The sequence below is a fragment of the Prosopis cineraria genome, unplaced genomic scaffold, assembly GCF_029017545.1.
Source record: "Prosopis cineraria cultivar Desert tree isolate PC_DT_omini unplaced genomic scaffold, ASM2901754v1 PC8, whole genome shotgun sequence".
NCBI classification, from domain to species: domain Eukaryota; kingdom Viridiplantae; phylum Streptophyta; class Magnoliopsida; order Fabales; family Fabaceae; genus Prosopis; species Prosopis cineraria.
In genome coordinates, this window is record NW_026555339.1 from 5,116,311 (window position 1) to 5,132,474 (window position 16,164).

Below are 16,164 nucleotides of genomic sequence, written 5' to 3' on the forward strand. Positions count from 1 at the left end.
TAATAACGTTATTTTTCCATTCTTATTATATCACCAAAAAAAAAAAACGGGGCCTTTTATAGTTATCATGTACGAGCGGATAAGAAGAAGATATAATTGTGGGGATGGGTTCCCCGTTCATTCTTTGAAATGACGCTTGGACTACCAAATTTTTACTATGATGATTCAAATTTAAATTTTTTTATTATATTTATTAAAATAAAAATTATAAAATAATCTAGCAAAATATATTTGGATGATCAATATGCATCAATAATAAAAATTTTAATATTAAATTAGATTTTTTAAATTAAATTTGGACCAAATTTAAAATAAAAATGATTTTGTAATTTTTATAAATTTTTATTTTGATATAATATAAATATATATCATAATACTTTAAATTTAAATGATTTAAATTTAATTTGAACGATGGCGTCCCATTCTTCGGATAAGTAGGGAAACAAGTCCTGTAATTGTGGGGACGCCATGCCAGCGTCACTCTGCGCCACGAAGATTGATTCACAATGGTCAATAATTCGGTATTGGAAGAATAAGTAATACATAATTGTTTTTGTCGAGAATAAAAAGATACCAAAAATACGAAGCTCCCTCTGCGAAGAAAGAGATAAGTTTAAGAACCTGTTTGACAATATGTTTTAAAAATAGTTTCCTGTTTTTTAAAATTTTAAAAAAATTATTTAATAATGTGCTTTCAAAAAATATTTTAAAAATAAAATATTATTTTAGATAATGAAAAAACGAAAGCATTTTTTAAATGTTTTAAGATTATTGTGTTGAAAAATAAGAGAGAGTTAAAAAAATACTTTTTTTTATTTTTTTCTCAAAACATATTTTATAAAATATTAATTCTCAAAATAAGAAAGTAAAAATAGTTTCAAACAAGCCTTATAAATCACTTCACATTGCTGATAGAGGAGTTATTTGAGCTTTTACCAATTTAATTAAAATCTCAAGTTTAAGTTATATAAATATAATGGCATTGGTGATATACGACTTATTTGATTTTATTCTCATTTTTTATTTTTAAAAACTATTTTTTGAACTGATTTGATTTTTTTTAAAAAAATCTATTTTATTATATGTGTTAATTTAAAAACACTTTTAAAATGAAAAAATTGACCAATAGTGATATTGGTAGTGGTTAATGACGTGACTAATGATACAAGCTGACTACAATTTTCATCAATCAAATGTTGAGTATTTTGAAAATAATTAAATTCAAAAACAGTTTTAAATTATTTCTATTTAAAAAAATAAATAATTTTAGAAACAATTAAATTCAAAACACTTACCTAAATAATTTTTTAAATTTTTTTGTTTTCAAAAATAAAAAAAATGAAAATAGAAAACAAACAAGGCCATGTTTTTTGTTCGAAGTGATCATGTGCAATCTATATCAGTGCGTATGTGTTTTCATTAAAATCTCTTCAATTTCAACATGGAATAAGCCCATGATATTTGAATTTAGTGAGTGGTATAAATATATTTATTCAATAAGTATCTCAATTATGGGTTTTAAATTTTATCAATATTTAAAAAGTTTTAAAATATTTTTTTTAAATATTCAGATCATCACAATCAGACCACTTCTTAATTATACAATCCCTTGTAAAAATTTGAGATTTAATAATTTTTTAATATTATGTGTTCAAATCTTTGATAATTATTCAATTAAAACAAACCGTTACTGTCGTATTATATAAGATATTTATTCAATGAGTAAACTTAAACCACCTATGGAATTTAAATTTACATGCTCTTTGTCAAGAATAAAAAGAAGAGATAAGCTTCATGTGACGCCAACACCCTATAATTATAATATCTGTATAAGTAGGGCCGTGAAACCAAAATACAAAATTGAATGCCAAGCACAACAAAAGAGATACTTTGACACAAAAAGGTAACGTGCAAATGAAGAGGAAATAAATGCAACAAGAGCAAGACATGCATTATTGAAGCTGTGGCACAGAGACTCGCGGGTAATGGAGCTTAGACCAAAAAACGAGGAAGAGGATATGCATCCACTCTCACACTAACACTACTCCTCCCTCCTCTTCAATGCAGCCTAACTAACTCGTTCTGCTTTATAAATCATGTACACTTTTTTAAAAAAAAAATTTAAAATTTATTGAGAGAAATATCAAATATCACAAACAATACCAGAAAAATAGCCTCATTATTTGTAGGTTTGATTTTGGTAGAATGGGCTAATTTCTCATAATTTAGCAAACTAATATTCCAATTCCTGTTATGATCAGAGATTATCACATTTAATGTCGGATCATGTTTTGAATAAAATTGACTCTAATTAAAAAAACACATATATGAACAATGAAAAAGGAGCGTTTTTCCGGTCAGTACACAATAGAAGCCAGTCTAGAAGGTAACTACGGCGAGCACTTGCTAAATGCTACTTCGCAGACCCCATCTCATTACCGGCGCACTTCAACTGGGCTTTTCCGTTGTTTGAATTTTGATTAAGTGTGAGGAAGGTTTGCTTAACCACGTGCTTTTACCTCTCTCCCACGTTTTTTCTCTTAATTATGCGTGTGTCTGTGTCTGTGTCTGTGTGTGTGTTATTCAGGCTGATCCGGATCCACATGTCCATCGCCTTGTAGACAAGGATAAGATCAGACTTACTGTTCATTTGTTTTTTTTGACCAACGACTTCTTGTTCATTACTTTGAATTTTTTTCAACTTTTTTTTTAATCACGCGCGGATTGTTCTTCTTATTCTTAAATTATATACTCTTCCATTCGAATTTAAATCTTTCAATCTTGAATAATATTTGGAGACCAATGGAGTGTCTGCATCTAGTCTTCAACTCACGGTGAATAAGAAAAACTTAAATTTACCAGAAATTTCAAGCCTATAGTGCGTCCCACGCTTCTTCTGATGTCAAAATTGGCCATTTCTTTGAGTTCAGATTATTAAACTTCTATTATCTTCAACTGTCATGAGTATTATTAACTGCGTCCCTTTTTCACTCTTCAATTGTTCCATACTTAGACTTGTATGTGCATTTATAAATAAAACTCAGTATTCTACTATGGGGGTTAAATCTAAAGAAAAAAGTTAGTCCCTCATAACTAGAGCGGATAACATGCGGGACACTAAAAACTGTGACGAATTGAATTAGAGAAAATGAGTTTATTTAAATGTGAGAGCTAGCATAATTTGGACACCAATGCGTTAGCCCACTCATTTTTTTTTCCCAAAAAAATGATAGAAAATAAGTTGAAAAAACAAGTCTTCGCTTGTTTAATTGACAGTGATTCTTGACTTCTTAGTTAAATTTTAAAATTAGTTTAAATTTTTCAAATTCAAAGTATATAAACAAGTGAGTGAGTTAAAAAATCAAATTTTAAAAGAGCTGTAAAAATAACATCAATAGAACATATTTTAAAATTAGTTTCCAACTTCATACAGTATACTAAAAAATTAATACACATCCCATGAATTGAAATTAAATTAATAAACGAATTGCATCATTTATTACCTGTAAGTGTCGATGTGGTTGATTATATTTTTTGTTACATTAAATAATAATATTATTATATTGCATGATAATGAAATCAATAGTTAGGCCAAAAATCAATGAAACTAGACAATAGTAGCATGTTAATGCTTTTTATGTTTTTATTGTTGAAATTATTTATAACTTATACCACGAGTAAAAAAATTAAAAAAAATTAAAGCACATGTGGAGCACTGGACATTGTCTCATTATACAATTTCATTGTTTAAAAGATATAAAATTTAATTTTTTAACAAAATTGGATTAAATTATAATGCATGTTTTGATTATAAAATAGATAAATATTAACATCATAAATTACATCTAGCTAAACTGCAGTAAAGTGTCCTGAGAAAAATTTATTGCATGCTGTTTTGATGATCCTTAATAGCTGCAACTGCAAACTTGTACTGTTACTCATACAGTTAGTTTTAGGAAAAATATGATTTTTTTAACCAAAAATAATAATAAAAAGAGGTAAATTTATAATTTTTAAAATTGAAAAGCTGTTAAAAAATATGTTTTATTACCGAGTTGGCAGAATTATACCTCACCAGGATGCGGGTTATGTTAGCCTACTCCACTAAGTTTACGACTTGTCGCAGGCCAACTTGCAACACATAAATTGGCCTATATTATCAGCTCTATTTATAACGTGGCAAATCAAAGGTTAAATTCTTACCAAAAGAGGTGCTTACATTTAAGTAGAGGAAAATTTATCCAAAAACACCTGGACCAAAGATAATAAAAAAAAACCCCTAATTTTTTAAAATTTCACTTCAAATCTATAGTATTGAATTGAAATTAAAATTTTTTGAAAAATGATAAAATTGTCCCTATTAAAAGGGAAAAGAAATTTAATAGGGAAAAGTAAAGCACAAACATGTAGAGTTATAAACAAGTGAAGTAAGGCTTGAACAATAGTTTTAGGATACAGTAGGGGTGCAAACAAGTCGCACTAGAGAATTTTAATATGGACAATCTTGTCATTTCTTATAAATTTTTTATTTCAATTCAATACCCTAAACTTGTAGTAAAATTTCAAAAATTTAAGGGCTCTCTTTTTTATTATCTATGGTCCAAGGGTCTTTTATAAAAGTTTTTCTTTAATTAGTGTCCTACCGTATCTCAAACAAGATTATCTTTAATAAAAGGATACTTGTGAGTAATAAAAAAAAGCTTACTATTCTTTTTTTTTTTCCCAAAGGCAACAAGGTGGTGAAATCTTCTAGTTTGGCCTACAAAAGAGGTGAACAATCTATCACAAAAAATTTTGAACTTGAACTGAATTTCCCAATATGGTTATGCAAGAAATTTAATTTCTTATTATAATTTTTTTGTAGTTTTAAAATTTCTCCACACCCTAGTCACTTAAAATTTTAGTTACTTCAAATATCTTATTCTTTTTGCATTTTTACTGTTAATAATTCATGATTTTCATGTCTTTTCTCATATTTTATCACATAATCTCTCGTTGATTAAAAAAATAGATATAAATAAATTATTCCTAGTTTTTCATTGTTGCTTCAAATCTTATTAAATCATCTCTTTTCTTCATTTAAAATTTTTTAAATTATATATCCAAATAAAAAATTTTAAATGCATGAATTTTAATTGTAAGTGAAACTTGAAATCTTGTGTTTCAAATATAAAATTCAAATCTAAATTCACTCATCCAAATGCTACATAAATGTCTAGTTACTTATTAATGACCACTACTAATAACTATATTAGCATTTAGTATATACTTATAAAGCTTACTTTCTCTTTTAAAAAATGTAAGATATTTTTAATTAAATCTTACCCTTCAATAAAGTAGTTAATTACTTTTTAATTAATTTTTTTATATTTATCTCTATTACATGCCCTATAATAAATATATAATTGGGCAATAATTACACCTCTAACTTTTTAAAAAATATTTTATATTTTTAAATATTTAATTTTTTTAAAAATATTTTATATTTTTAAATGAAGGGGTATGGTTTACACATTTTATGTGAAGAAATTGTGATAACTCAAATTGCTAATTAAATAAGGAGTATCTCGATTTGTACCACTTTGTACACGCAGACAGCAATTCATGGGTCCCATGTCCCATGTGCCACAGCCAGCCGACACAATTAGTTTCTTAGTTTTATTCCGGCTTTAGAATCCAATCGTATATTCAATTTAGGAAAGATTAAAAGTTTCCGGGCTTGAATATTGTTTCGACTTTCGATTTCAATATTTAAAAAGTGTTTTTATAATCCATAAAAAGGTTTTCATTGTCATTCTACCTGTACAATATATGGATTCCGTGATGAACCTAACAAAATGCTCGTTAACTCACACGCGACATCGATCCTCATATATAGTTTACTTCACATTGGTTCTCCTCAATTAAAGTGAATTAAAATAAACTTATTATAATATAACATTATTTTGAGGCAACATATATTACAAGAAGACATATCAGACAGGAGGAAATGAATTTTTGAAGGAATTAATAAAATAATAAGGTGAGGTCGTCACTGATGAAGCGGATGATTAGGAAACAACGTAAAGAAACAAAGATAAACGACCTCGCCGAGATACCAAAAGGCACACAATAGAAAAATAATAACAATAATAATTGAGAAAAAGGGGAGGAATAATATGCTGAATATGATGTGATGAAGAGAAGTAGTTTACAAAAACTCAAAAAGGAAAGGACGTAACTCTGAGGAAGCACTAAAAGTCAGACTAAGATTTGGGCGCAAAAAGAAAGTTGTTTTCCAGTTTCCACATGTACGGTGTGTTTGGCGAAAAAAAAAAAAAAAAACTACGTTTACGCTGTGCTTGGCTCACAGGAAAAAAGAAAAGAATGAAAAAAATAAAAATGTAATTTCTTTTTATTGTACTCGACTGAGTAAAAGAAAAAAGTTATAATTTTATAGGGACAATAATTACCTTATTATTTATAAAAATATTTATATAATAAAATTTAATATCTTAACATGTTATATATATAATAATTATTTCTATCATATATTATTTGTTGAAGAAAAAAATTATTTAAAATTATTTTATTCAATACTTGACCAAAAATATTGTATCCACTTTAAAATTTTATTTATTAAATAAATAAATATATATTTAACTAAAAATTAACCTACAAATTTAGAATTAACATTTATCTAATTAATCTAAAATTTAAATATATTGCTTATTCAACAAAGGTTCATGATTAGAATGTAACTACATTACACATATTATGATAAAAATGAAGGAAAGTAAGAGGTGTCAATGAAAAAATTGGTGAAAAATTTAAAAATAAAATTTTCTTTTTAAAATTTCTTTTTGGTTGAAAAAAATTGAAGATAAAAATATATAAATCATATATATTATTTTTCTCTCACCTTTTATTTTTTAACACTCTTCTCTTCGCAACCAATCATGGAAAAATGCGGTTCCCTCCACTTTTTCCCCCTTCTCACTTGGCATGAGATCCATGGCTCTATCTCTGTGGACGAAGGCGCGCGGTCACGCGTGATGGGATTTAGGAAACATTTTCATTTTGATTTGATGTCATGTCATGTTCTATTAATTATATATTATTATTTGCTATTAATTATTCGATCCATGCATTGGAAGGGCGAAAAACTAGCTAAACTTATAAATCCATACCCAAAAGACCAAACACAACATTTATTTTCTCCGTATTGAGTTCAAATATCATAAAATTAATTAAATAATGAATAGTACTTTATAATGACTTATAAAATTACAGTTCAGAGAAAATAATTTTTGGTGGAAAATTATTATTACAAAAAATTATAAATAAAAATATATTATTAGGGTATATTATCTATAAAAATCTGTTGTGTTGAAATTTGTTATTTGTTGAGATATATATTCTATCAAGGTTTAATATTATTTTATCTATTCACTAGATATTATTAAAATATTTATTGGTTATTATTACAATCGGTTAACTTTTATATCAGTAAGGTATGGTATTTTTATAGTGTCTTCTTCTTTTTTTTTTGGGTATTGTACTAAAAGCCTAAAAAGGCTACATACTATCACAGTTCATCCGAGGGATTGATCCCTCATCATCCACCAAATCTACAAGTAGGATTGGTAGATGATCAAAGATATAAAAAGTTCATTAAGACTAAAAGCATTTCTAGCAAAGTAATCAACATATACATTATCTTCATGATATAAATGCTGAACATTGACTGTCTAATTTCTATGAAAGAGAGATTGTGCATTGATGATGATATTGGGTGATTTTCCATGCATCCTTGAATCAGCATATTTACTGCTTCCACACAATCAGAAAATAAACTTATCTTCTTGTATCCAAAGTGCCAACAAAGGTTTAAACTATGAATAATTTTTAAAAATTTTATGGTATCTATTTCTTTCTCAAATAACTTCTTTCATGCCCATCAAATGTAGATTTTATCGAATTGTGAGCCCAAAACTAATCTACAAAGGTTTTGTGACACACTTGTTGGTGCTTGTGGATGACTCCAACATTGCATGTACGATTGGCGCAAGGGCTGGGATTTTCTCGAGACTTAAGATTCTTCTCTTGCTTGGGGATTTTCTTCCCTCAATTGGGTTCTTCTAGTGGAAGTCACAATATGTAGACTTGGCGATAAAAGGGAACGAATTTGTGTGTTTTACACTAGATAAAGGAGGATCATGGTAGGATTTAAAAATCGATACATGGTGACGGAGGTCTTTTTGGATCCTAATAGAGACCATGCAAGTAATAATCCTATTATAATTACCTAATTCAATGTCTCAAGAGCAATAAAAGAAAGCATCTTACTAAACTTTGGGGGAGTATGGTCTGGCTGCTTCACCAATGGGATCATTCCTTGTCAGGCATGTCGATTAATCTAATCACCAATATAGTTATCATTAGAGTCTAGAAAGGAATATCAAAAAGTTTGGTATGCCATTACAATGGTTAGATGCACAGGGAACCGCCCCATAACTTTTAACATGTTAGACTTAGACATGTCTGGCAGAATAAAGGCTTGTAGAACTGTTGCCTCACAATGTGAGAAATTAAGGTTTGAGCAACACAAGATTAAGGAAAGGGACTGTCTCTCGACTAATAATACTCAGCATATCCACAACTATCTTGAAAAGATTAAAGTTTTTAAGGCATTGAATACTTGGCCACCTACAACCTACCTCTTAATTTAGTTCCCATATAATGGTACGTTTGGTGTGATGAAAATGGGAAGGATGGATATGAAATTGAAATTGAAAAAAGTGTTTGTTTGGTATGATGGAATTGAAAACTTTTTGAATTCCAATCCCACCAAAATTGGTGGAAGTCATTTCCATAATAAAAACCAAGTTTCGCAATTCTATGATGCATTTTTTATTTTTTACCCTTCCCTCTCAATTTTTTTCTTCTTTGTATTTGCCCTCTCTTGTCCCATCCTTCTGATGATCGACTTGTCAAATTGGACAAAGATGACAGCAACAGCAACAACCCCTTCTCCATCTCCTTCATCGATGGTGACAGCGAGCACCAAATTTAGAGAGAGAATATAGCTAACATTTATTCTTCATCCTCCTTCTTCATCGACGGTGACGGTGATGGTGATGATGACAACAATCTCCATCGACAGGGATGGCAAGCACCATATCTGGAGAGAGAATATTTGCGCCGATCTCATCGCCAGTATCTTTTGTATATTTGTGTCTTTCTTTATTCCTTTGCATAGATCAAATAACTATTTTGAGCTGAGCATGGTAAGAAAGCAGGTTCGTAGTTTGGGTTTGCTCTTATGGGTTTGAGTTTATCACTGAATCTGGCTTGGATGAACAATACTTTATTGATTTGTTCCAAATTTGAGTTCTGATTTTTCTAGATTGTTGCTGTTGATTGGATGGAGGTTTAGTGGATGGTGGTTTTTCAGGCGGGTGGTCGAGGGATTTTCCCCCTAATTTTGGAGGGTACTTTAGTATTTTTACATTTAAAATATAAATATTAATTAAAAATTATACCTAGATTCTATGTAAACCTCGTATCCATTTTCACCTCCATATCCATTTTCATTTTTATCAAAATCATTTCTATTGTACTAAATGAGACATACGATAGTTGATTTTCCATGTGAATCACTCCCCCTGCCTAATGAATTATTCCTTCGATAATTACTTTCAAGTTTTTTTGGCTCAATGATTCATTTTTTGGATAATCACTCATCAATTTTTTGTTAACCAATTCATCATTTTGGGAATCACTCATAAGTTTTTTGCTAACCGATTTATCTCCTTCAAGAATCAAACCAAGATTTTATTTCATGTTATTAATTTATGATTCATGTGCAGAGAATCACCCAAGTTTATATTAGCTCTCAAGTTACAAACTCTAGAGCATATTGAGTTTGAGAGTGAGTTATAATATATTGAGATTTATTATTCATATCAAGCAATACAGTGTTAGGATATATTATCTATAGATATTCATTGTGTTGATATTTATTGTCGGTTGGGATTTGATATTATTTTGTATTTATTAAATATTATTAGGATGTTCACTAGCTATTATTAGGACAATCTATATATTATAAGCATAGTTGTCAAATTCTCATATTGACTTTTTAAGTTTAACATTTTTACTTTTCTAGCTCACATAATTATGTTAACTCACTCATAAACTCAAACTAAATACAAATTTGGTTAAGCCCATAAGTGATGTAAAACAAGAAAGGGAGAAGGGAATGGAGACAAGAGAAGGAGGAGGGAGAGAGAAAAAATGAGGGGGAAGGTTGAAACTTTCGAAAACTCTTGTTCAATAATATTCAAAAGCTAAATACAAATGAAAAATGTAATTCTATTTATAAAGATCTAAAAATAATAAAATAATAGTAATTTAAATTTAAATCTTAAATTCTAAATCTAAATCAAATATTAACGATATTAATATCTAAGATAATAATAAATAAATAATTAAAGTTAATCTAATAGATTAATATCCTTATTTGAATATCTCCATTGGTCAATCCTAACATCCTAAATTAAACTTAATTATATTTTATCCCATATTACACCATTTTTTGGATAATCACTCATCAATTTTTTGTTAACCATTTAAATGGTGTAATATGGGATAAAATATAGTTAGATTTAATTTAGGATGTTGGGATAATCCAATAGAGATATTTAAATAAGAATATTGATCCATTAGATTAGCTTTGATTATTTATTTATTATTATCTTAGATATCAATATTTTTAATATTTGATTTAGATTTAGGATTTTAGATTTAAATTTAAATTATTATTATTTTATTATTTTTAGATCTCTATAAATAGAGTTAGGTTTTTCATTTATATTTAGCTTTTGAATATTAGTGAACAAGAGTTTTTAAGAATTTTGGCCTTCCCCCTATTCTTTCTCTCCCCCTCCCCTTCCTTTTCTCTGTTCCTCCCTCCCCTTGTTTTACATCAATGAGTTTATCATTTTTGCATTTTTATCTTACAAAATCATGTCAATTAATTCATAAACTTGGATTAGATGCAAGATTGATTAAACTTGACAAGCTCGTCAATTTTTCACCGAGTTAAGTAAATTAAGTATATACCATGTAGAACTCACTTCATAGAAGTGATAAGACCTGGTTCAAAGAGAAAAAACTTAAAAAATAAAAACTAATATTAATAAAGAAAGAAAACAAAAATAAGCTAACCCATTATGAAATTTTTATGTTTTGTATCACAGTCTATCAATGTAGAAAGATTTAATTTCAATGATTCATATTTGAAATATATTTAAATCAAATTATGGTTATATTTTATATTGTAATTATTTAATCATATACTTTTAATGAACATTTATTAATAAAGATAAATTTTTATGAGTTTACAATTCGAGTTTATGATTTGAGTTTACATTTCTATTATAAGTTTACCTAAATTTGCAAGTTTAATAACTTTGATTATAAGAATTTCATGTATCAACAAAATATGACACTTTTCCGGTCTCAATTTTTTTTTTTTCACATAACTTTTTTCATACATCATGGTAAACATTATAATAATATAATAGATACCGTTAATTGGGTTCTAACAATGCTTGATTTTCACCTAATAACTCTAGTTATTGTATATCTACATAAAAAAGAGGAAAAATATAATTTTTTTAGGTGAGAGTCTTGAAAGAGAGTAAGAGACTAGTTAAATTAATTATGACACACATTAGTCTTCCTTAAAAAACTTTTAATATTTATTATATGATAAGTAACATACATTTTGTTTGACACACTTTATATGATATTATTTACGGGGGAGGGTGAATAGAAATTTTCAAAAAAAAAAAATCCTACATATGATATTATGTGCCTATTTGGCAACAAGTTAAAAAATGATTTCGTAACTTCGCAAAAAGAAAAAATATTGCTGATGTTATTTTGATCAAAATCAATCATCTGATATTTTTTTTTGGCCGAAACTCATATTATTAATTAAGGAGATAAATATACAAGTTAGCAAGTTAATTTTAGGGACTTAATTAATATATACAGATGAAGGGTGGCTGGCTTCTGCATCCCTGTTGGTCAACCACATCCATACATAATGGATGGCCTGTTAGATGGCCAAAAGGCCCAGAAGGGAACTCATTTCCCCACTCATTTTAAGGATGAGATTTGAATAATTTAAATGTTAACTTGGACAATCCTGATTTAAATTATTATTATATTATATTGATTAAATTTATTCAGGCTATACAGAATACATTTAGATAATAAATATACATCAATTAAAATAATTTTAATAATTTTTTATTTTTAATAAATATAATATAAATTAATACTTTAAATTTAGACAATTCAACTTAAAATCTGAATGCTGCTCGTCCTTGGGATGAGCAGGGAAATCGATCCCCCAAAAGTCACTCTAAATCTAATTATTAATGAGTGCCTACAAATTCGACTAACTAATGAGCCCTAAGAGATGTTTGAAAGCCAATCGAAATCCATTGATAATTAACCATACGGCTTTTTGTTTTCTATTTTCTTCCTCACCTGCATTTAATTTATATTTTATTTACTTGATGATATTTAGAACTTTCTTATGAACATGAGCATGTGTGTGTGCATAATATATATACATAAACACACGAGTTCAGACGTGTAAAGGAGAACTAAATAACGTGGATCAACTTTTCTGAACATCGCTAGTCCTAGTTTTTTCTTTTTTTGCCAAACAAATTAAACTAGATTGCATATTAATTTATCATCGTTCGTGCGTACGTGGGGCATGAATTATTGAAGTAAAATTCTGCTCGGATATTCTTCCAACCAAACTTAATTTATGCCAATATATGTATATATATATATATATATATATATTATATGACCAGTTATCACTTAATAGTGAAATCAAGCATGCATCTCGGTCCCCATCAAACATTAAAATAACAAAAAGCACGCTCGAAAGCAAGTTGGTTTATGAAATTATGATATTGTATGTTTTAGCGTTTTCTTTTTTCCACTCTCTCTACTCTGTCTCTGTGTGTGTGTGTGTGTATTTGAAGCAAAAAGATAAACAATTACATATAACTTTGTCACATATATACGTATAGTTCCGTGGTCTTATATTAACCTTAGGCTGTCAATTTACAAGGGGAATCGGATCTAATTTTAATCCCATAACATTTTTTCAAGGGATCGATTTAATTATATGACGACCCAGACTTGAAAGTGACAAATAACGTTAAACCATATATTTACTAAGCCAGACATCACACACACAAATATATATATATATATATATATATATTAACATGTTCTCCCTCCATCTTAAATTATGAAATACTTTTAAATAAAATTTTATATATTAATAAAATTTATTAAATACACTTTATAATATTTTTTTGAAACGAAATATAAACTTTTAAAAATATCCTTTATTTAATACTCTATTAATAAAAGAATATTAAAAAAATATATGATAAAATAGTATTAAAAAATATTATTAATGAAATTTTATTTTTATCAAAATATTTTATATTTTAAAATGTAAATTTTTTTAAAAAATATTTTATAATTTGTGACAAATGAAGTACTGTATATGATGAAGTTACGGCTAAGAGCATCTCATCAAATATAAATACATATATATATTGAAGTTTCCAAAGCTTGTCTATGTAACCGCAGATTAACAAGGATAAGTGGGAGAGAATTCCTATGCGTGATTGTACGAATTACATGCAACTTGACTAATCCATGAAAAGGACCCGAATGGCGATGAGCTATTTTCCTCGGTTTTGTGGGTAAATCAACTTTGTTTTTGTCTCTCAAAAAGTCAGATTTTTCTTTTCTTCTAAACGAAGAAGCTGCGTTTAATTGGCCAGGCCTCGTTGTCCGTTGATCAATATGCAAACGCGGCAAATATACAATGAACAGCATAAAGATTTCAAGTTGATGAATATATATCAGATCGATTAAGATAATCTCGCTCTGTGCAAATTTATGGGCTTCCTGTGATATTTTCAGAATTGTATAATCAAAGGATAAATATATGCATGTTGATCGTGACGAGGAACTATTTACATGTAGATTCACTGATTCAGTTTCCATAGGCTCTGCTTCACGATTTTTGTCTTCATGTCTATCGTCATTTTTTTTAAAATAATATATCGTCTTGAATCTTGATGTCCATTTATACTTTATATATATATATTTTGATAATTAATATTTTTCGTTTTAAGGGCTTGTGGATAATATTCTTTCTTGCACATGTCTCTCTCTGTTTTTTCACTAGAGACAATCATGTTTGAATTTGAATATTAGTGTGGCATATTGTGAAAAATTAGTACTTTCAGTTAGATCAAATTCTAATTGATGATTCATGAATAATATTAAAAAGCCTTTAAAAATAACGAGGCAATTTCAGAATATTATTCGTAGAAAAGGACTGCTGATTGATTTGCTTTTTGAGATTAATTTGGTACCAAGAATTAACCATATAATTAATTTTTAAAAATTATTTTATCTTGTTTTATGTTTTAATTGGTATCCTTAAATAATTGGAGTCATAATCAAGTACCGGCTACAGAAGCGGTATCGCCAAACTTGTGGGAGTTTAATTATATCCTTATCAGAATGTCGAGTTTGATTTACTAAATTAAATTAAATTAAATTGAAAAAGGATAATAGAATATCCATTAATCCACCCGCGTCATAAAACTACATGAAAACACTTTTGGGGCACTGCACTTCATTCTTTTTATGAATACTCTGGTTAAAAAATATAAAGTAATTATTTTTATTTAACTTAATATTATTTTTCATTTTTATTTTTATATAATATGATGTTTCAGTGATTATTTAATAGGGATATTAAAAAAATATAATAATTATACATTAAAATAGTAAAAATATTTTACAATTTTAAATATTTTAACCCTTTAAAAAATGTCTTAATTAAAAATAAATGTAATAATAATAGTAATTCATAGCCTGTGGCCTATATCATGCTATCATATTAAAATAAAAAAAAGATAATCTTTGAGTTGAAAAAAATAGTGGTTAGACAAGTCATCACATTCATACGGACTATTGATGAACAGGTGATTAAATTAACCAAAGGTTACGTAATTAGTGCGGTAAATAATTAAATTATTTCGTGGGGTAATTGGGGACGATCATTTTCGAGACTGACTGACGAAAACTATTATTGAATCTTGTCAATATAGTTTACTCAATTCGTACATTTATTTTTCAGAACAAAATATAATTAACTTATAACCTTATGTATACATTTCATGTCCCAATCTCCGAAAGATAACAAAGTAAAAATAATACACGGATATTATTATTTTACTTTTCGAGCCAAACCTATAAAATTCAAAATACATTCCAACAACGCGAACAGATTCCGATTTCTGAACAGCCATCTCCAGGCCATAAGACACGGCGTCATCCGACGTAGGATGGAAAAAATAATTGGGCTAATCTATTCCGATAATATCTGACAAACAGCCAAACAGGTGACAGATGAAGACCACTTGGAGAAGGCGTCAGGCCCTACGCGGGGAGCTGCACAAATTACTGCCACGTAGATTTGTTGAAAATATGCACCGAATCACCTTGACTTTTTTTATTTCTCCGTGATGTTTCTCCCTATAAATACAAGTTATTTATAAATATTTTACTGAAATTAAAAAAACTGTTAAATCATTAATTAGTGATGCTGTCTAAATAAATAAATAATTTTCTAAAAGCATTTTATTTTAACATTTTAATCTACTAATAAAAATGTTAAAAAGTAAAAGTCGAAGAAAGTAAATAATGATTATTTTTATGCAAAATATTCTATCTATCCCAAATTATAATATATTTTTAAAAAAAATTATAAAATATTCTATCTCTCTTTAATATTTTTTTTTAACAAATTGAGTATTGAATAGAAGATATTTTAAAAATTTATATTTTTATCTTAAAAAAATAAAATTATAAAATATATTAAATGAGCTTTATTGATAATAATAACTTATTTTTTGTTGAGCTGAGAAATAATAATCTATTTAAAGGACTAACAATTATTTTTAAAAAGTAATTTATATATAAGACTGATGACAATGTATAATTGATTTTATTCAAAGCATGCTGTAATAGCTCCTCGCTTAGGGCTCGTTT

The 16,164-nt window shown here is 27.7% G+C and overlaps 1 pseudogene; it reads left to right on the forward strand.

Annotated features, from left to right (window-relative positions):
* Positions 1–8,198: 8,198 nt before the first annotated feature.
* Positions 8,199–8,711, forward strand: LOC129318354 (probable ribonuclease P/MRP protein subunit POP5; annotated as a pseudogene).
* Positions 8,712–16,164: the final 7,453 nt, after the last annotated feature.